We start from the raw sequence: 21,789 nt of genomic DNA, 5'->3' as shown, positions 1-21,789 counted from the left end.
TGCTTCCTATATATGTTCATCTGAAAGTGCATACTGGGGCTACATTTCTTTAAGATGCTGCTGAGTGGGTGGATGTCTGTCAAATACAAACTCTTGTGCTTTGACAGCAGCTTTTCACTGTAACTGAGTTACTGCCATGATAATGCTACTGAGTGTGTCTGCTGAGTAAAGGATGGTAGGGCTGTGACATCACTCACTGTCAGAGGAATTACTAAGTGAGCAGAGGTAAAGCAGCTTAAAAGACAGCTAAAGGAAAGGATAAGCTCCAAATATGTGCTTATCAACAAAGCAAACAAACATCATTATTAGAGCTGTGGGACAACAAAAACACAGAAAACGAAAAAGAATTCAGGGTCATCAGTAACTTTTATTTTCTGAAAATCAAGAAATAAGCCAGACTGTGAAATTAAAAAAAAAAAAGCTTCAAAGATGTACTTCTTTGGGAATCCTCCATGAAAGATTTATGAGTAAAGAGATGACAAGACACATGAGGAGAGAGCTACCCTAAACCTCTAAGCAACAAAAGCACCCATTAAAATTAATTGGTTGAATATTTTATGTACAAAATCATATCCCTTGATATGAGGCTGGAAAAAAAGCCTCTGTTATTTTGACTGTCATAACAGGAAAAGCACAAGTTTTGCATACAAACATCAAAAGGTGACCCAGTGAGTTATTCTGACTGATTATACATCTGATTAGTTCATAATTAGGAGGTGTACACATGAATGACTAAAACTATACACTGACCATTTCTCTACAGATTGATACTGCATTCTTTAAGTCAAACAGCTGCACTTCATAAGGGGACATAAAGGTTGGTACTATTATATTTATGTGACTCAATAAAGCATGGTTGTGCCACAATGAGCCAATATGTACATAATGAAATTCAGCATTCAGAGTTTATTTCTTTAAACTTTTCTAACTTTTACAGTATAAGAATTTTAAGGTTCAATCACTAATATTCACGCTTCTGCTAACTTTAAGAAAACACAGCTTCAGCTTTGCAGTAAAACTACACTCAACCTCTCCAGCAAGATGTGAGCATGATCAGTGTCAGCAGTCACCATTTGCAGCAATGAGCCCACTGCAAGGAAATATTTGATATGGAGAAATGAGAAGTGAAGATGCAGAGTCAGCTAGAGATCCAGATTCTGAATGATCTAGTTATGGGGACCAAAGCAGAGCAGATGAAATAGAACAGCTAATGAAACTCTCACAGCTCAGTCATCTGCCTTTGAGTTCTTCCACTATTGTCTACTTTACACTTAAACAACAAATTACTGAGAGTCAAGCCAACATTACTGCTGTGGCATTTCCATAAGGGACCCTAGAAGCCTAGCTGCTGTCATAGAGTGTTTAAATGATGTAAACTGTTGGATGGCTCAGAACTTCTTGCAACTTAACAACGCAAAATCTGAAATTATATTGTTTAATCCCCACTACTCCCCATCCATCAACAGCCACCTTGGTCCCCTAGCAGCAACGAACATCAAACCCACCGGCAGAAATTTAGGTGGGCTACTTGACAATAATAACTAATTTGATCATCACATAAAATCAGTTGTAAAATCTTGCTTCTATCAATTATGTACTGTCTCCAAAATAAAAACAGTACTGATTCAACAGGACCTGGAAAAACTAATTCACGCTTTCATCTTTTCAGATTAGATTATTGTAATTCACTCCTCTCCGGTATCTCCCAGAAATCACTCTCTCGCCTCCAACTAGTACAAAATGCAGCGGCTAGGCTTCTCACTGGTTTGAACAGAAGACATCACCCCTCCTTTTAGCATCTTTACATATGGTTTCCATTAGTTTTAGAATTGATTTTAAGATTTTACTCATTACTTTTAAAGCGCTGAAAGGTCGGCTCCAGTTTATATACAAGAACTTTTAACCCCCTGTGAGCCAACCCGCAGCCTTAGATCCTCGGGGTTCCTGGTTGTTCCGAAGTCGAGACTCAAATCTAAAGGTGACAGGTGAGGAGGCTAGCACTTACAGCCAATCACGGCTCAGGTCAGAAGGAGCGTTCCTATTGGCCGCGGTAGTAGATGCACTTCTGCCTCTCAGCTAAGTAAGAAGTTGACACAATGGCAGAGTTACCAGCGGTGTCCTGTCCTGTGTAGAATTTGTTCATGCTAAGGGTGTTTTCTTGCCTGTAATTCGGCCATTGATTTCAGTGGAAAAGCGGAGCAAAATCACTCCATGAGAGCTTTGCCACTGCCAGTATTCGATTCACAGTGGACATGCTCATCCGCGAGGAGGTATGTGAGAAGAGGGGCAGAGCTGGGGAGCTCAAACACGGAGAAGAACAGGAAAGGAGGGGGAGTAGAGTTGATTCTACACGGTTCTCAATGTTACATACTCGAGCTTTAAAGAAGAGAAACAATCACACTGAAAGTTTTTCTGAGCAGGAAAGTTTTCGCTCATCTCTCACTTCAGCATGAGTCTGATTTATCAACTGGCTCCACTGATCGTGAACAACAACAGCAGCTACTTGTCGAACTCAAGTTATGCAGAATAAGGATGGGCATTCGGAAGAAACCTGCCAACTCAAATATCTATAATATTAACGATTAATTAATTGATTAATCATTATGTATGTATAAAAACATAACATAACAAAAACAGGTAACTGAGTCTGTTTCTCAATGATTTATTTATTTTCAACCTTTGAAAGCCTTAAACATAAACAAGGCATGGTCTATTGTATTACCTATTATGGGGATGCGCAAAAAAAATTGTAAGCATCTCAAGAAAACTATTCAAACCCCAAAACAACCACATCAAACAATAGCTTCAGTTGGCTGCCATTTTTAAATAGTTAAATAGTACCATACCACACTTCGCTTCACTCTCTTCATTTTGCATTTCAGGCAAATTGAGATAATGCATTGCGCTGCTCCAGTACTTCTTCTATTTGCCCTCTCCCTCTCTCCTTAAGTTAAATCGCCCCCTGATGGAGAGGGACCCAACTGCAGTCAAGATGGCCGACATGGGCGTCCCTATACATCCAATCCATGCCGTAAGTCCCAATCGGAAGTTTCTTCTTCATGTTGGACTCAGCTGTCAGTGTTTGTCAGTCTAAGCCTAACTCTTGGTGCTGGATCTCAAATATATCACCTTCCCCTGAACCCAACCACTCGGGCTCTAATGCCTAAGCCTAACCTTAGACGTATGGACTTCCAGTTGAGACTTCTGGTATGGATTGGCTGTATGTCGGCCATCTTGTCTGCATCAAGGTACTCTTGCCCTGATGGGTAAGATGTCTCATTGCTTTTGTTAAAACCCACTCACAATGTCATGATGGTAGATATTGTTGTGCAGTGCAGAGTAAGACGTGTTTAGTCTCTTTATTAAATGCCAACATGAGATCGACTAAATTCCCAGTAATCGACCAAATTCTTAAAAACCAATTAATCGATCATCGATTAATTGTTCCCATCCCTAATGCAGAATACTTACTGGGCTGTGCATGCCTACTACTTTTTCCAAAGTTTCTACCATTCCCAAACACAGATAATGGGTGGTTGCCCACATGTATGTGAAATATATCCCGTGCAATAGATATGTTACAGCTTATCCAGTGTGTCAGATTAATCAAGCTCTCCAGATACTTTTGAACTCTGTAAAGGTCACACAAACCAAATGTCTGCAAACTTGTCCACCTGGAACAATCAACGCATCAATATGTCAGTATATTTCCATCCACTTACATCATGAGACAACTTGAAAATAAAATAATTCACAAGAGTAAAACTCACAAAAGCAATAAACTGTACAACATCTTTCCTCTTAATTTCCCCTGTGACATAATTATTGAACATGAGCTTAAAGGCAAATTATTGCAACTATAACGCCAACAATCATATCCCTTTGGTGGTCAAATCATTAAAAAAATGGGAATTATTAGCCACAAAGGTCTGTATATGAAACTCTGAGACTCTGACAATTAGACCTTGTATTCTTCATGTTACAATACTGAGACAAAGCATGTTCAGTTTGTTTTTCTTTTCTGTAGCTCATAAATGGCTGTAACTGAAACCAGGAAAATAACTGCAGTCTAGTAAGTTGCATACATTTGTCAAATATGGTCATCTGGAGCTGATGGTACAATGTTTTGCAGGAACTTCTCAGTGTGACCAGAGGAAACAGTTTGCTTTTTCCTTCTAGCATAGGCACCGAATGTTTGTCCTATACTTTCACCCCTTACACAAACAAACAGATCTGAACCTCTACCCACACCCTGCTCCCTTTTTTCCTCATGGTGCTGAAAATAGCCTCACAGTCTCACACGAGATATTGGTGCATTTAGGGAGTGAGCATCAGGCCGAGAGAGGGTGACATTTAGAAATCAAGAGGAGGGAGGAGGGAGGAGGGAATACATCTCCAACAGTGGCGGATGTGTTGTCGTACCGCACCGTTATGGGCATTATGGTGGAGAAAACACTGAATAAAGAGGAGCCAGAGGGACACAAGTTCACTAAGTAATTATCTGATCTTTTTGCAACTACTTCCTACATTTCCTCTCTTTCCTCCGGCTGCAGAACCATCAGTTTTTATTCAAGATTCTCCCTAATTAAACAGTGAGCAGTCATTTTCTCACCATCCTCTGTGCCTTATTAAAACAGACATAAAGTGAAGTGGGTATAGAAACTTTGGAGCTGTATTATTCAAGTCGCTACAGTCCAAAAGCAAGCAAAAAAACAAGAAACAGATGTGTCACTCTGGGCATCTGCAGCTTTCTGCTCCAGTAAATTTCTAAATCTGTCAAGGGTTCAGTGCGGAGAGAGGAGAAGACAAAGTGGCATCATTAAGAAATCCTGTCATCAGCAAGTCCCAAAAACAGCTCTGTTTTCTGCATGAAGCTACAAAAAGGCATGCAGGCCCTCTCTACGTGTCATTAAAGGCAATACAAGACTTTTAATTTTACTTTTAGTTCATCATCAAAAATCCCATTTAGTGTTGTTGGCCCCGGTTTTCAGGCCTCTGCATCTCAGTTGCTTAGGGTGTAGGACTCCTTATGACCAGCTGAGGGCACTATGTAATCAGTTTTTCAAGTGCAGTGTCTACCACTGATGGTAAAGAAGCACTTCATACTTCGAGATTTCATGCACACTGCAGCATGTTTGATAAAGTAACCTGTCTGCAGGCCATCCCTGTTTAAAGGTAACATCTGCTGATTGTTCCAGTGTTGTCAGCATCCTGCTAGTGTCAATGGAAGTGGACCTCCAATACAAAAAACTTAAGTGTAATTTTCTCTTTGTTCTAAACATATATTTCTACCCTAACTTCTTAAAGCCAACAGAAGGCTTCAGAGCCTGAGTCCATTAACGGCACTTTTTGGGCTGGCTTGCCCACAGCCTTAGTTTGAGAGCCATTCTCACCAGCTTATTGTTGCTAGTGGGACTGAATGATTTGGGAAAATAATCTAACTGCGATTTTGTCCCCCAATATTGTGACTGCGATTTGATATGTGATTATTTCTAAGTTCCTCACCTTATGTATTTTCCAACAAACACAAGCATTAAATCATTTTATTTTAAAACAAACCCAATATTACATTAAAGAAGGGCTCAACAATAATAAGTTATTGTGATGATTTTTACTCATATTGCAAATCAGATATGAGTTTTTGTAATGAAGGTGATGATCATTTTTATGTCATTCTCGAATTCAATAAGAAAAACATACAAAAATGAAGAAAATGCCAAAAAAGTTGTAATCTGGTATTTTGACACAAATTTCAGGTTAAAGAAATATTGCATCTTCTGCAATTTGAAAATTGCAGTGGGCGATGTTGCGATTTAATCTAATTTGTGATGAATTGCCCAGCCCTAGTTGCTAGGTTAGTAAAGTTGACTTCTGCTTAGCTGTAAAGGATCCATAAGGTCATCTTTAAACAGCTCTCTGGGCTTAACATGTTACTTCATTACAGAAAAATCACCAGGAACTCAAAGGAATCTTTTCTTGCACTTTCAGCAGGTGTAGACCTGGAAACTTTACCAACTAAAAGATAAGTCAGATCAATTTCTCTTTTAAAAAAAGCTTGTCTACTTCCTTTTTTCTCTGAGGAAGACAAGACTAAGATAAGCAAAAAAATAGATATGTAAGGTGATGAAAACTCTGGAGCTGGACTTTGGGACATTAACAATGCATGATTTTTTTCCCACTGTGCATAGAAGGTACACTATATAGACAAAAGTATTTGGCCACATGTTAAATATTGAATTAAGGGGACTATATAAAAAACACCTAGCCATGCAGTCTCCATTTGCAAACACTGGTGATACAAAATGGGCCGTTTCTGCTCAGTAACTTGTGTGGTACTGTGATGGATGCTATCTACATAATAAGACAGTTTGTGAAATTTCATCCCTGCTGGATATTTGAAAATGGAAGTGTGTAGGAATAACAGCAACTCAGCCACAAAACAGATTACATAAAATCACAGTGTGGTCAATGACTGCTAAGGCGAATGGTGTGTAAAAGTCGCCAACACTCCGCTGATTCCATAGCTGAAGAGTTCTGAACTTTCACTGGCATTAATGTGAGCCCATAAGCTGTGCACAGTGTGGAGCAGTGAAAGTACGTTCTGTGGACTGATCAATCTTGTTTTTTGTTTGGCAGTCAGATAGGCGAGTCTGGGTTTGACAGTACCTGCCTGACTGCCTTGTACCAACTGTGATGTTTGGTAGAGGAGGGATAATGGTATGGGGCTGTTTTCTTTGGTTTGGCCTAGGCCCCTTATCTCCAGTGAAGGCCAATCTTAATCCTTCAGCATACCAAGACATTTTGGACAATGCTTTTCTTTCAACTTTGTGGCAACAGTTTATGGAAGGCCCTTTTCTATTCCTACATGACTGTGCCCCAGTGCACAAAGCAAGAACTATTAAGACATGGTTTAATGAGTTCAGAAAATAAATGCCTCGACTAAAAGTAAAAACTAAAATGTAAGAACTTTTAATGGACTAAAATTAGACTTAAACTATGTAACAGTCTGTTAAAAGGATAAGACTCGATTTAAATAGATTGCCAGAGCTAACACTACTTTGCTAGAGTGGTAAAAATAGCATATACCAGAAAATCCCACCTCTTCAAGGTTTTGATTGGCTAGTGAGAAAGAGGAGACATGGGATATTTTTTAGGTCTCTTAAATGATCTTTCCTCTGTCAAACCGAAGCATTTTCTGACCCATCATTTCAAGGGCTGTCCCAAAGTTCTTAAAGTTCTCAGAGGACAGAGGACAGGAGAAAGAGGACAGAGAATTGAGAACAGATGAGTGAGGACGAAGAGCAGGCTTCCTAGAAATCTTGTTACAGAACAGCACGCCCTCTCATTGGAGAATACTCACTCAGAATTATAGTCTGACAGCAGGAGTCTGTCATTAATAAACATGTCTTAGATCCGTCATGAGGTCAATAAAGTTTATATCAGACTGGTGATTAACGAATAAGAGGTTTGATTATTGTTTTATGATTTTAATATTTTCCTAAATTACTAACTAGAAAAACAATTTCCATTGTGTGTGTGAAACTATAAAAGGATTGGTCTAATAAAATTCATAATCTAATGAACGTTAAATAGCCTAAAAATCAAATAATGAATGAATGGTTACATAAAGAATAATTCTGCTGAGACATGGGTCGAGTCATTGGAAAGGTGAAACGGTGACCTCCAAGAGGAAAAAAAGTAAGAGGCTACAATTTGTGGTTTAAAAGTTATCAAAAATATTATAAGCTGCATCAATTCTTGTCTGTCGTCAGAGGGTTAAGGTAAATGGCCTCTTGATGCCCACACTAGAAGTAATACTAAAGTTTAACTGTTTCAACCTTGGGTACAGTAAGCACTCTGAAAAAACCCCAGCTGTTGCCGATCGAGTTTTTTTGGACTCAGGATGCTGTCTGCTGAAACTGTATCAGTTTTGTATTGAAAATAAGCAAATGGAAAAAAAAATGTCTGTGGAAACAGGCCCCAACTTTACTTAAAGAGTTGAAATGCTCCTTTATGTCCTCTGACATCAGTTTCTCCATTTGTTCTCTTCACAGCATTACAGCATGTGGATGGATATACAAAGAACACAAGCTAAGCTGACTTCTGCTGCTTATTTTGGTTCTTAAGCATACCAATTCATCAATGAAAAGCTTTTTATTGATCTGCTGAAAAATACTGATCCTCTTTTGTATGAGAATACCGAGGTTGAGCTTTAACTTCCACTGACGTCTGCAGTCTACACTGAGGTAAGAGGCATACCAGTGCAGTATGTTACAATAATTATCTAAAAACATGAATTATTTATTTAACCATGAAAATACCGTGCATACATGATCTGCCTGCAGAGTAGTGTACAGTACATTTATGGTTTTATTTTCCTGCTTGGAAATAGTACTGATCAAAGTTACAAGAGGGAACCGGACTACCACTGTTACACAACATAAAAACCACCACACTGAGCTCTCACTGTGCATTAAAACATGCCCTGCAGAGTCAACAGAGGTTTGACACCAAGAACAGTATCTCAGCTACTACAAGCATTCATGTGATCTATTGCTAATTCAAAATATTGATTAGTGCTGCTTCAGCAGTCAGATATTGGCATTCAATTGTCTAAAAAGTCAATCAGTGCATTCTAAGTAGAGCTTATACAACAATCCGTTTAATGGTCTATTAATTTTATGATTTTTTTCATTAACAATCAACTGATTGTTGAGATATACATTGCCAAAAAAAGTGTTGAAATTCTCTTTGAATTTACAAAGCTGCATGTCATTCTGTATTTTCAAATGTCTTCAACTTCACCTTGCAGGATGATGCATTATGGGGCATTCAAGCAATCTGGCATATAGATGATGCATTATGGTGTATTTGCACTTTCTGCCTTAAATAAAGCATTGTGGTGCAGTTAAACATTCTGCCAATGTGTACAGCTGATATACTGGCTGTAGTAATTACCAGAAATACTTACTAGGGGTGTGACGGTACAGACAAATTTCGGTTCTGTACGTACCTCGGTTCTGAAGTCACGGTTCGGTACATTTTCGGTACGGTAATTGAAGCAAATAAATAGAATTTAATTTTTATCTTTTTTATTAAATTGTATTAAAATACATAGGCTGTCTAAATTACATTTAAATTATTAATAATTCAGCAACCTCCTTCCAAAAGTTATTCAATGATTAAAAATATTAGTAAAAAATATATATTTTTGATTTACTAGGTTTTTTAAATTGAAATATTGACATATTTATACTCATTCTTTAAATACTAAAATTTCCCAGTCAACTTGAACGCCTCATTATACAACCGTTCGTTAGCTTGTTAAATATGTAAATTAGCGTCTTTCCTGCTGATTTCAACACGGACTTCAGCAATGGATTACTTTTTTAACCAATGGTACCTACTACAAATTTTTGGAGAACTTTTCACAGCCTATCTTGGCGGATAAAGACGTTAGAGCCTTGTGAAATCTGAGGATAACTTTACTTATGACACAGCTGCAGACATGAAGGAGTCTCCTCTCCCCCCCTCCTCCGAGGCTGATAGCTGAAGGTAAAGTTAATTTGATTCACAGAGCCAGAGCACAATTGTCATTAAAAAAAAGATCTTAAAGAATAGAAAATTCGTAACTGGCTGGTGAGACTTTTTGTTGTTCCTCCTCCTAACAGTGGCGATCTTGAGTAGAGCGTTTTCAAATGATTGGTCCGCTGGACGACGTGCTTTTAGCGACACAGCTCCTGAAAAATGTCAGAGCTAGTGTTGTTGTCTTTGTCCACTGTTGTATTTTACTGGACCACAAAGTGTCCCTAAACAGGACATTTTTACTGGGAATATTCAGGCTGCTGCTGTCGTTTGCTGTGGTTGTCAGGACAGTGTGAGTTGCGCTCTGCTTTTCTGTCTGTATGTGAGCTTGGCTACACATGTATTTGTTCGGTGCACGTCTGTACCGAATCGGTACGGTACGAATACACGTACCTTTACACTCCTAAGACTTACATCTGCTTATACTAATATTATGCCACAAAATCATACAAACCTAGTCAATCAATGCTGGGTCACTGTAAATAATAGAGGTGTACTGATTCATGATGTATATCAATATATTGATTGGTTGATTAATGATCCAATCAGATCGATGGAAAGTCAAAACATCGCTCTAAATCGATGCTTCATTGCTATTTTAAACCCACCCCTCACCACACCTGTTGACAGTTTCCGCCCCAGTCAGTGTCCTCAACAAGCTAGCTGCAAGATGCTAACTAGCATCGGTCTTGTTATGGAGCTGCTCATCACAAGAGCGTCTTTTATAATAAAATTTGCTCCAGTCTAAACTCTCCATTTATTAAAATCAAGGTAGCAATGATCAAGAAAATAATAATAATAATTCATTGCTATAACATTATATGCCCCATATTTAACCTTATTTAAATCTCATAAGATGAATAAACTACAAAAATGAACTATCTGCTGCAATAATAGGCCCCTGGGTAAAGTATGAAGGGCTGATATAAAGCAGAAATGTATATTGAAGTCCACATGTGTGTGAATAAGTTTAAGAAAAAAAATCTAAAATGGGAACACAGGCCAAACATTTTGATCATTATTATAAAGAGTTGCAGAAAAAAACATATTGGTGCTTTAGAATGATCTGAGGATTTGAGGAAATAAAAATGTTTGGCACTGAAAATGTTTGCTGTTTTAAATCAACATGTTTTTAACATAAATGTTCATAATTGTGTTCCTAATTTAAAGGTAATCAGGTATTTGTTGTTTTTGTTAAAGATGTTTTTATTAAATTCAGAGACCTGTCTATAATTTAATGGCAGAAACTATTTTTTCCTAACTATGTGAAATTTTTGCATAAAATCGCCTGATATTGATCCTGGGCCCCATATCGAATTGAATTGAAATCGTATCGTGGCAGATTTTGTGATATCGAAAAAATATCGTATCATTGTCCAAAATATCGAAACTGGTGATTTACAACCCTAGTCAATAATACAGAGTGTGTGGTCTAGAATTGTTTGTAAAGGAGATAACAGAAGTAAAGAATCAGTGCTGTTGAAAGTAAAATTGATTAACTGAATGATTGTAGGCATACTGTTCTGATCTCTGTGTGAAATATGTTATACAGAGTTTGACTTGACTTTTTTACAGCAGTCAGAATCATATAAATATTTAGTTTAATTGACATAAAAGAGAATCTTAAAAACAAAAGTAGCACATGTACACAGGGTGTGTTCACTTGTTTCTGCTAGTAGTACATTTGTAACATGAGTTGTTTTGACCAATCATGCATCAGCAGGTTTTGGTGTTTACAGCATTTTAAGTTTAAAGATCAAGGTCATTGGGTATTGTGATCATCTTTTGCCTGTAAACACATTATCTCAGGAACATTTGAAGAGATTTTCTTCAAAATTAGTGCACATGTCCACTCTGACTCAGGAATTACCTGATCAGCTTTTAGAGGTCAGTGGTCAGGAGTTAAGGTCAGTGGGACTCATGTTCATCCCTTGCTTGAGAAAGCAATACCTCACTAATACTTAAAGGGTTTTCTTCAATCTTTGCAAAACTGTACACTCTGATTCAAGGATTAAATGTTTAGATTTTGGAGGTCAATGGTTGAAACCAACACAAGCAATTATTAAACTCACTGAGGAATAAAACCACCAGGTCAAAGTTTTCATTTTAATCCTGATACAAAAACTGCAGTTGCATCGGTAAGCAGACATTTTATGGCAGTTTGACAACAGCTGAAGTCAAAAACGGCCAGAGGTTTGGACACTAAATCGTATAATGATTCACCCCGTCTTCTCTAGGCAGGTTAAACAAATCTAGTGTATCCTCAGGCAGGGAAGTGCTGTGCTGATGGACAAAAAAAAAAAAAAACGCACTGCAGCAGGAGCAGACATCAGCTCAGCAACTTTCAGGGGGAGCCTCTCAAGTCCACCAAAAATCTCCCCTGACACCGCTGTGACAGATGTCAAAACGTCTCTGAACACAAACATATCACGGTGTCATTACATCAACCAGGATCAGTGTGTGGACTGTAGCATTAGTGCTTGTAGAGAATAAATTGAAAACATCAACTGTGTGCTTTGTGTTCATTGATGCACTCGACAGCCCGTGAAAGAAGGAGAGCTCAGTTTAGTGAGGATGGGATTATGGGCTGCAGCAAAGAATCCCATTTCATGAACCATCAAGCAGCAGAAGTCCTCTGGGCGAGCTCACCTCTCCCCAGGAGGGGCTGTAATGTGGAAACTTCTCAAAGAGGGCTCCGTATAACTGCAAGATCTGTCTATTAAATATTAAGGCCTGGTCAGACATGCGCTGAATGACCATTCCCTGCTGCAACTAATATTTGCATCTCACTGAGCTGGATGTGAGCAGTGCAAGCAGGATAGGAACACCGCTGGTCCCGACTGAAACCACAGCAGCCAAAGTCACTCAGGTTTGAATGCACATGAAGCTTGGATGCAAAGTGGGACAGAAAGATCATGTTTTATCCTTCCTTAATTTATGTGCAAAGAATGGAACTGAATGGAAACAAATATTCTGCCTGTTGTTAATGATGCATATGCATAGATGTGACTTAAATCAGTGGTTCTAAACTGGTGAGTCATGATGCTAAAGTTGGTCACAGAGCTCTGTTCAATGGAAATAGGTGCCTGGAAAAAATGTTGGGCAGTTTTCTAGAGATTTCCGCATATTTATCTCATCATCTTGTGATAGCAAAGCTGATTTTCCCATGACAGTGTGTTTTATTCTTAGAGTATTATGAAAACAACCAGAATTTACCTGCTACTGTGGGAAATGATAACCTGAGACACCAGATGGATGTGTTTCACACATCCATCTGGGAAACCAGTCATACACAGAATTCGGCAAAGGGCAGAGCCTTTGAAAAAAGGAGGGTGATTGGATGAACGTTCCGTCTGTCACATCTTTACAGGCCAATCGGAGCAACAAAACACTTGACGTGGCTGTTACCGAGATGCAAACTCCATACAGAACTGCATAACACAAACCTGTAGACATATCAGTACATGGCTTTTGTCGTTTTTGAAAAGAAAACAGCTCACTGCTGTTCTTTGTTCTTTTAATGAAGAAATGCCATCAAGTTCTGATACAACTTAGGCTCTAGCAGCATCCACGCTAATGTCTTCCGCCATATCTGCACCGGCCTCTTCTCGCTGCTTGCTTATGTCACGACTCTGCCGCGCCTGAAAGCACTGCCCCTCGTCGCTGATTGGTCCTGTCACTTTCTAACCAGGCCCAAATGGTTCAGACAAGAGCTTTGCAAGATGGAGTCACCAGTGAGAAACACGGAAATGGGTGTATCCATCTGCTATGCAAGGTTAAGGAAATAAAGTATAACAGAATAAATGCATGTCCTTCCAGGGCTTCTGTAATGATGTGCTTTAATGTTTCATGGGCCATGATGTTTATATACTGCAACCACCAAACAGCGGGTGCAATCTCTTTCTCTAGTTTAAAACTACTTCCTTGTGTTTTCTGCTCACCAGTGTGTTCTTCTCTTGTCTTTTGTTGAAACTGTGAAGTGGAAAGTAGAAATACATGCAGCATTGATAAATAGTGATCCACCAGTGGCAGCCTCATGCTGTGAGCTGCATGTATAAACAAGCAGCTCTGGCAGATTTCAGGGGCACCGAGCCTGAAATTTTGAAAAAAATCTTCAGCAGTGCATGTGAAAATGGCTTAAGCCATGTTGTTTTCTACTAAGAAAACATGGAATATGTAATAAGTGTCCAAAATTCTGTTTGTAGTTTAACTGACTGGAAAAGTTTTGAGGGAAAAATACTAAGAAAGCTTGTGAACTGCGGACTTGCAGGGCAAAAAGGGATTGAATAGCACTGACTTTATAACAGTCACTTATTGCTGATAAAAGAAAACGTCTGCGTAGAAAAAGTTAGGAAAAATTACAATAAGACCTAGAGACAGCTTACATGCATGTTAAAACTGTGTATATTTTTTTGCATTTGTTTATAAAGGGTTTCTCTATTGTAAGGTTAAGCCTCTACATGCACAGGGGCTCTATGGGAATTTACCTTCTTCTGGGAAAAGCCTCTAGTGGCCGCTCTCAGTACTGCAAAATGTAGTGTTGGCTTTGGTTTTCTGCACCTATAATAATTGCTTGGTGAAGACCAGAGGTGTAATGATGCATAGAGGACTTTTTTTTTTTTTTTTTTTAGAAATAAACTGGTTTACAGCCTGGTTAAAAAAAACCCAAATATATTTCATTAGCTCAATTTTTTGTACTACAATCATTTCAATTATACTGAGGGAAATCCTCACTGTGCACTGATTAGCACATCTCATTTGATTGACAGATAGCTTGACAGGCAGACGCTACCTTTCTGTCAACCAGAATACTAGCTAGCTGACAGAAAGTCGGATTAGTAGGCTGTTAGGTTGATCCAAAATTCAGTTGAGGCAGCCATTTCAATCTGGAAGCCGCTGCGGATTAGCTTCAAAAGCTCTTTGGGTCTGCCTATGGTAATCAAACAGCTGACGTCACACAGGCTTTGTCATATTCTTTCTACAGTCTATGGTCAGGAATTAAATCAGTGTACTTGACTTGTCTGCCTGTACTTGATCGCAGGCGTCGCTCTGTTTATGATTTATAAAGAGTGTGGTCACATAGTTGTTAAAGAGCAACAGGTGTAGGGGTCTTAAGTAATAAGCTGTACTAAAAGTCTACAGACTGGTTTATGTAAACATGAGAAGGGACACTGCAATGAGGCTTGAGCACTTCTAACATTACTACTGTCTACCCACACATAGCCTTTAAAATTAGCATCAGTAACATTACGATCCTCTCTGCTTTCACATCCAGCGGCTGTTGTGAAAACAGCACAGACAAGTTGAGGTGAGATATAAGAACCTGACAGGTCTTGCAGCTCTGCCTTGTCTTCTTGCTGGTTGCTACTGTATGAACATTTTCTTCTTTTTGGGTTTTGCTGTGCCTGCATCTTCTTTGTTTGTTGTTTAGTAAAGCAGTTAGCAAACTGTTACGAGCTTTACCGCCACCTGGATTGGGCTGTGGATAGAGGCCTTGTGCAAATGCCTTTTTTCTCCGTTCAGACGTATTTGTTGTGTGACAGAAAGTATAACTTCTAAATCATGACCGTTTGGGATGAATGCAAATATTGTTACACCCCTAGAGAAGACAAGTATGCGCAGAAGTCACATTTGGCCTCAGGGAATGACAACGCAAGGGCGCAAAGCTTCAGCCATTCTGGTAGCTCTGTGAGGATGCACAGATGTATTTTGATTATGTGATTATTAAAGCCATTATGCAAAAGAGCTAGTATTAGGCAGTATATGTTTACCCTACCTAGCATTTAGTCTAATCAAAGAAATGTAACGCTGACTTTAACACTAAACACCAAGCACAGGCTGCAGAGTTGTGCAGTATGATTAATCATCCCTGAGTGTCCTGCTCACTGCAAATACAGCAAGAAAACAAACGGCAAAGCTTTAGATGCAAAATGATAAAAACAGAGAGAAAACACAGTTAATACAATATAAAATAGTAAACTTTAAATGGTCTTTTATGCAAGTGCTTTATTTAGTGTGATGCAAGTGGAAATAAAGGGAAAACATTCTAAATATGTTTTAAATTTAGCCCTAATCTTATCATTCTTAGGTCATACATTCACTGTACAGTAACTGGGCTGTCTGATACATGAAAACCTCTTATATCCAACCATATACTATGCATTGCAGGTCTTAATGCACCACAGCAGGTACACAGAGCAGAATGTAGTGCTAAAGAAGCTGCATGAGTCAGAATGAGTATTCGTCTGTGTGAGTATGGATGTATTGCAGCTACACCCCTCACTTCACCTCTACTGATGCCAAAAAGGAAGTCCTCATTTACTCATTTGGCTCACACGCTTAGGAATGTCCCCGTCATGTACTCAAAACACCCCCAGGGACCAAAGACCACACTGCATCACCTTTCTGTTCACACTACTGCATCATAATCAGCACGGGAACTTATGGCATCATGCACCTAAATCTGTGCCTGGAAATGGAGTTCTCTGTGATCAATAAGACAAAAAATGGAGAAATATCCATGTGGGAGACATCCGTGAGGCCAAAAGAAGAGTGCATACTGCTTAAATGACAAGACATAGTAACAAATTCCAGGCTAGAATGTAATCAGTGTCCATCAGAGGCCAATGCGCAACATTTAACCGCAGGTTAATGAGACTACCACCTTCCACTCCAGCCAGTCGGGTGGATATATCACTGAAACGCAGCTAAAGAAAGGCTGTAATAATAGTATAAATTCATTAGTTTAATCGCTATTAAGGCGAAACAGTTTCCCATAAACACAGTGAGCTCTGCAGACTCTTATGTGGGCCTTTCACTCCTGCAGGCTCAGCACATTTGACTTTGCACACATACACATTCACTCTCGCTGAGAGCTTTCACTGTACAACAGTGAGCTGACTCTCATCATCCATCCAGAGACTGACATGCTGTTATAAAAAATGCCCCAGAGAGGAAATAAAGATGGAAAAGGGGGTAAAAAAAATCCCATTCATGTTGGTTTAAATCAAACTATTTATGTTTTTAAAGGGTGATTCATGTCTATGTGTTTAAAAATCAAACATACTTTTAATCAGTTTCTGTGCATCCATGGAGTAGGAAACTATCAAAACTGGCTTGACTAGTATGTTAAGTGCAAGAAATCCCCAGCTCAAGTTCCCCCGTCACACACACGTTTGTTTCTGATATGTAACATTATACTGCAGCACTACGCACCAGCCATGAGGACTTACCTGCATGCTGTAAAAGTTCCACTCTTGCAGATTTGCTTTGACTTTAAGACTCTCTGTATTAAAACAAGAGTCGACCAGCTAACACTGTCTGCTCTAATTACCCCAGAGCCATTTATTCTCTCTTTCTCTCTCTATGCAGAGCTTTTTTTCCCTCTCATTCAGACAGAACAGCGTAATGAGGCTAGGTGCCTCTGTGACAACCTGGCACGCAGAACAGACCCATTAAACCGATGATGCTGTTTTGGACGGAGAGAAAGAAAAGGCTGCTTACCCTGAACAGAGATGTGCTGCCTCCTGAAGAAGGAGTGGATGCAGAGAAGAGACTCAGGAAGAAGAGAGAAAGAACAGTATCTTAAAAATCTGCACTTTGCTTCATCCCACTTTTTAAAGACATCTCAAAACAAACAGCACTGCTGTACGTCCAAGTGTCACCTCCCCCCTGGAAGGAAAAAGGACTTTCCTTGATGCTGCAGAGGTGTGTTCACTTCAAGGAAACACTCACACAGATTAACATTATTCTAACACACTGAAATCAGCACAAGCATCAGTGCCGGTGCAGTTCCTCTGCTGTATTTCCCGGCAATGTTCGCTCATTGGCTGAAGAGGGACTCAATAAAAACCCTCCTTGTCATCAATTGGGTACAGAAGGGAGGGGGTTAGATTTTCTGTGGCGCACTAACAACACCGCTCCTCCTCCTTTTCCTCCTTTCTTTCTTGCTCTATCACTTTTCCCCTCAGTACAGGCGGACAGGGAGTGCTGAGCTTTGAGAATTAGACGCAGGAGGAAAAAGGAGGCAGAGAAGGAGGGTGGTGGGAGAGGAGTGGAGGGGGATCGATGAGTAGAGAGGTTAGGATGGTAACCAGCAGTCTGCAGTGGCTCTCACAAAGCTCGATTTGAGAACCTATGTCTCTCTGCTGCAGGAACTCTGCAGGAACCTGAGTGTGCAGTGAGGTGTGAGGACCAGAGAGGCTAGAAATGGAGGGAGGAGGAGAGGGGAGGATGGGTGAGGGGGTGTTACCGGTCTGCCTGGGCTGGTTTTGCTGCAGTATAGAGGCAGATGGGAAGTTGTTTTTTCTTTTTTTCTTTACAGCAGCAGTTGATGTGAAGCTCCTGCAGATTCAGCAGCAGTAGCATTAAAAGGAAAATAGTTCTTCCCTTTTTTGTTTACAGGCGACTAACATGTAAGTCGTGAATTATTCAAGAGAGAGCAGAAGGTGGGGTGAGCTGCAGGAGCGACGGATCTTTGCTGTCGCCTCATTAAAGAGATTATAGAGTCTGCTAATTAAACATAAAATGTGAAAGTCAAGCAGGAGGTACACTGTATGTTGTAAAGGAGCATTAACTCTAACATGATGCTGCCTGCTGATAAAACATGTAGCTAAACATCCTGACATTCATCCATGCTTGATGAACATTTCCCTGGGGATTATTGTGTACCAATTAACTGAAGAAGCAGAGATAAAGTTTGAAAAATATTTGAAGGTTTGCACTGCTTCTGCTTATGTTTTAACAGTGCTTCCCATTCAGAATTAAGAGCCTCACATTTAATTAAATTGACTTAATGAAGTCCCAGTCTGCCATCTGAAATCAATATAAACCTCACTTTCTATACTGGACAGCTCAGGAGAGAGCTGCTTCACACCGCTGCTGCAAGTTGCTCAAGGAAAATATACATAAGAATCTATTTTGTCAGAATTCCTGTTTATTGCAGCAGTTGTGAAGCAGGGTGACATATACAACGCATTTCCTTTGTAGGCTTTTATATGGAAGAGGTCTCAGGCTGACTGTTTGGAACGTCAAAGCCTTAAATAATGTGTAAAAGAAAGCCTTTAGTTTAAGCTGCAACCTCCAGGGTGGAGAAATTATCTAAGAAAAAAAAAAAAAACCCTGTAGTTTCTAAAGTGACCACTGGAGGCTGGTTTTTGCAAACAAAAACAATACGGTTCGCATCAGTCTTACCTCAGATTTCCACATACAGCGACCACACCGCGATCCGCCAATGAATCGTCCTACAGTGCACATCGCTCCCTCTCTAGTCTATTAGAGCATTTCCGCAGCTGGCCCTCCAGTCCGGCAGCGGCGAGTGCCTAGAGCGCCGTTCAAGATATGTTGCATGTCTGTTTTCAGCGCCGGCCACTGCCAAACTGCATCAATTCCCATTGATCAGAAAGCATCAAAAAGGAAGTCATAAGCGTACTTTTCAAAATACAACACAATGCACGGACTCCCGGTCACAAATCATCACTATATCAGCATTATGTCTCATCCTGCAGAGAGAGCAGAGGGTCAGCAGGAGGTCAGTGGGTCACAGAGCTACAACAGCACCATAGACAAGGTAAAGTTAACTTCTGAGGACATTTAGCCAAAGAAATTAGCTTTGGTCAGAGCTGTGGTACTTAGTCATCCTATGTGGAAATTGTTAGTTAGAACCCTTCAGGAAACTCTGTTTATTATCATCAGCTAATATGTGCTTGATGCCTCTGGTACCAGAAACAAAAATGCTGTAATACTAATGAGGCCAGCTGTTAGCAATTTTTACAGGCAAGATTTCTTTTCCCTTGTGGCATTTATATCTGTGATGTAAAGTTGATCAATTCTTTGTCTCTGGGGTAGGTCGTTTACCCACTTATACCATAGTCACTTGCTAACAGAAAGAATTAATGAAACTACTAATTTACAATTTCATGCAAGTTTTGGGACAGCAGTATGCAATTCTCTCATTATTTTCACTTTTTCATCTCCTAATGCCTCTCTCACAGAGCAGAGAGCTGGCTCCCCTGACCATCTAGAAAACTGCCCTTCATACACGCATGTTTTTGTATGAGAAGGGGAGGGAGGAAATCATCGTGAAGAAAGTAAATGCAGTGCCAAGGTGAGTTATGAGACAGACGTTTGAGATGGAGATGGATGATGTGGTTCCAAAAGATTACAGCACTGAATCTGTCATCTGGTATTGGTTCAGATTCCAAAAGGAAGACAGCAAACAAAACACGTAGTCTGTAAAACATGCCACGAGATTACGGCAGGAGTATCTCAATACATCACCAAAGACGTGGCTCTAGTAAGTGCTGTTGAAAAGCCAGGATTTAAAGATCTCACAAAGACAGCTTGACCTAAAGTATGATTTGCAAGGGTGCAAGTTTTTTTTACTGAAAACTCCCTTACAGAGTTGCCAATGTGAGCCAAATCACCACCACTACTGAGCCTTATCTTAGCTGAACTGTACAATACATTGACAACTAGAAGCTCAAAAATGTGTGCCTTGAAACGAGCTTTTTCCCTCAATGATCACACAGGAGAGCTCCTTGCACAAATGTCTGCAAGATGTTCTCATGTCATGAGCTAGTCAGAAACTGGTCCAGTGGTGGTCAGCACTGATAACAGGACTAATGTAATGAAATCTGCGAGCCTGAATGGGTGGACATGACTGCAGTGTTTTGGGAATTGGCTGCATCTTGAAATTGGCGAGTTTTTGTGAAGGTTTCCCTCACTGAAGAAAATAATAATAATTTTCATAATCAACAACAGAACAGAGACGACGTTTAATAACTTTCATACACAATGAAAATATTTAGTGATTTTTTTTAGCTGAATGTCTGTAAGGACATTTTAGATTTTTCAAACTTTGTAGGTAAAGTATTTTTCCAAATTAAAAAGAGTGTTTAAATTAACCTGATATTGAGGCCCCGAATTTGAATCAAGCACTTACCCACAGTATTGAAAAGTGAAGCCAGCATAGAGTAGCAATAAACTGCAGTTCCTCAAGTGTCCACTTGAGGCTGGCTGTAAAAGCCAAGGAGGTCCTGCAAAAGTCCAAATGTACATGTCAGTTTTTGCAGCAGAAATAAACATCTTTTCAGCCAGCAAAAAAAGTTTTTTGGTTTAAGTAGCCCAAGTGTTTGTTTTTTGTTGTTGTTGTTGTTTTGTTTTGTTTTGTTTTTGTCTTTTTTGATAAACCTGCATGGGAGGTGAGTTTTTGTGACCTGTTTGTTTGGACTGCTCAGATACGGGACACATTCACAAAGCCTAGGACTGATACAAGGAGTTAAAAAACTAGGGTTGCAGGTGAGTTGACTGGCTAGTGGGTGCATTTACAGCTGCTATTTTAACACCAGAACAGCCATAGGGTAATTACATTTAACTTTGTATCTATGAAATTTTAAAGAAAGATTTTCAAAATGTCCATTTTCCCGCCATGTAGGTAAAATTTACCCAATAAGAAAGCATTGCTTTTCCCTCTGCTTAACATAACCCCAGTATAAACTATTGATGCTGCCATGGAAATACCTTCTCTCTACTGCTGCTCTTCCTAAAACAGAAGTCATAGAACAACCTTCAAAATGAATATCACAGGCAAAAAGAGACATTTATTATTGTGAAATGTAAACATTTGCTCAAAGTTTTGACTAAAGAGGAATCTGGTGGTGAGGAAGTTTCAGGACAGAGCGATCAGTCCTAAGTGGATATTGGATGTGACAGATCATCCAAAAGTGATCCTGTTCTCTGTGTGGTAAATAAACAGTTCAATTTCTTTGGTTTATAACTTGTTCTCAATTACTGCTCTTTGTGAAAATCAATGCACTCAAATAATGGGTAAATTTCACCTACTGGCTGTTTTTAAAAATATAAAGATCCCTGGTGGTTTTAATGTAGAATATAGTCCTGGTCTTTAGATTAAAATGTTAAGTACTTTCAGTCACATTAGTCATTTTTCTGTCCTCAGCTTTAGTCTAGTAGACAAAAATTCAAAAGCACTTAGCTCAGTTTGAGACAATAAATTAATTACATTTTAACTCATAATATTCATTATCTCTAAACTAAAACAATTAGACATATATAATAAAAAAACATGAATGTAAAACACTAATTGCACTTCTAATACTTCAATTTGTGGAAAGTATGCTGATGAAAACAATGGCATACCTTGAATGCTGTCCTATCAAGTCTATGCTTGCATCTTGAGTGATCAAA

At 39.3% G+C, this 21,789-nt stretch overlaps 1 protein-coding gene across 2 annotated transcripts in view; it reads right to left on the bottom strand.

The window, feature by feature from the left end:
• Positions 1 to 17,353, bottom strand: part of LOC121506876 (synaptotagmin-2-like) — a 63,239-nt gene extending 45,886 nt beyond the window's left edge. For both annotated transcript variants that reach the window (XM_041782853.1, XM_041782855.1), the window contains exon 1: positions 17,089 to 17,353. The gene's annotated coding sequence lies outside the window, so the exon portion shown is untranslated. The remainder of the gene's footprint in view (positions 1 to 17,088) is intronic.
• Between the last annotated feature and the right edge of the window lie 4,436 nt (positions 17,354 to 21,789).

The sequence above is a fragment of the Cheilinus undulatus genome, linkage group 3, assembly GCF_018320785.1.
Source record: "Cheilinus undulatus linkage group 3, ASM1832078v1, whole genome shotgun sequence".
NCBI lineage: Eukaryota > Metazoa > Chordata > Actinopteri > Labriformes > Labridae > Cheilinus > Cheilinus undulatus.
The sequence above is the reverse complement of the archived record's forward strand: the minus strand, read 5'-3'. Positions and strand labels throughout refer to the sequence as shown.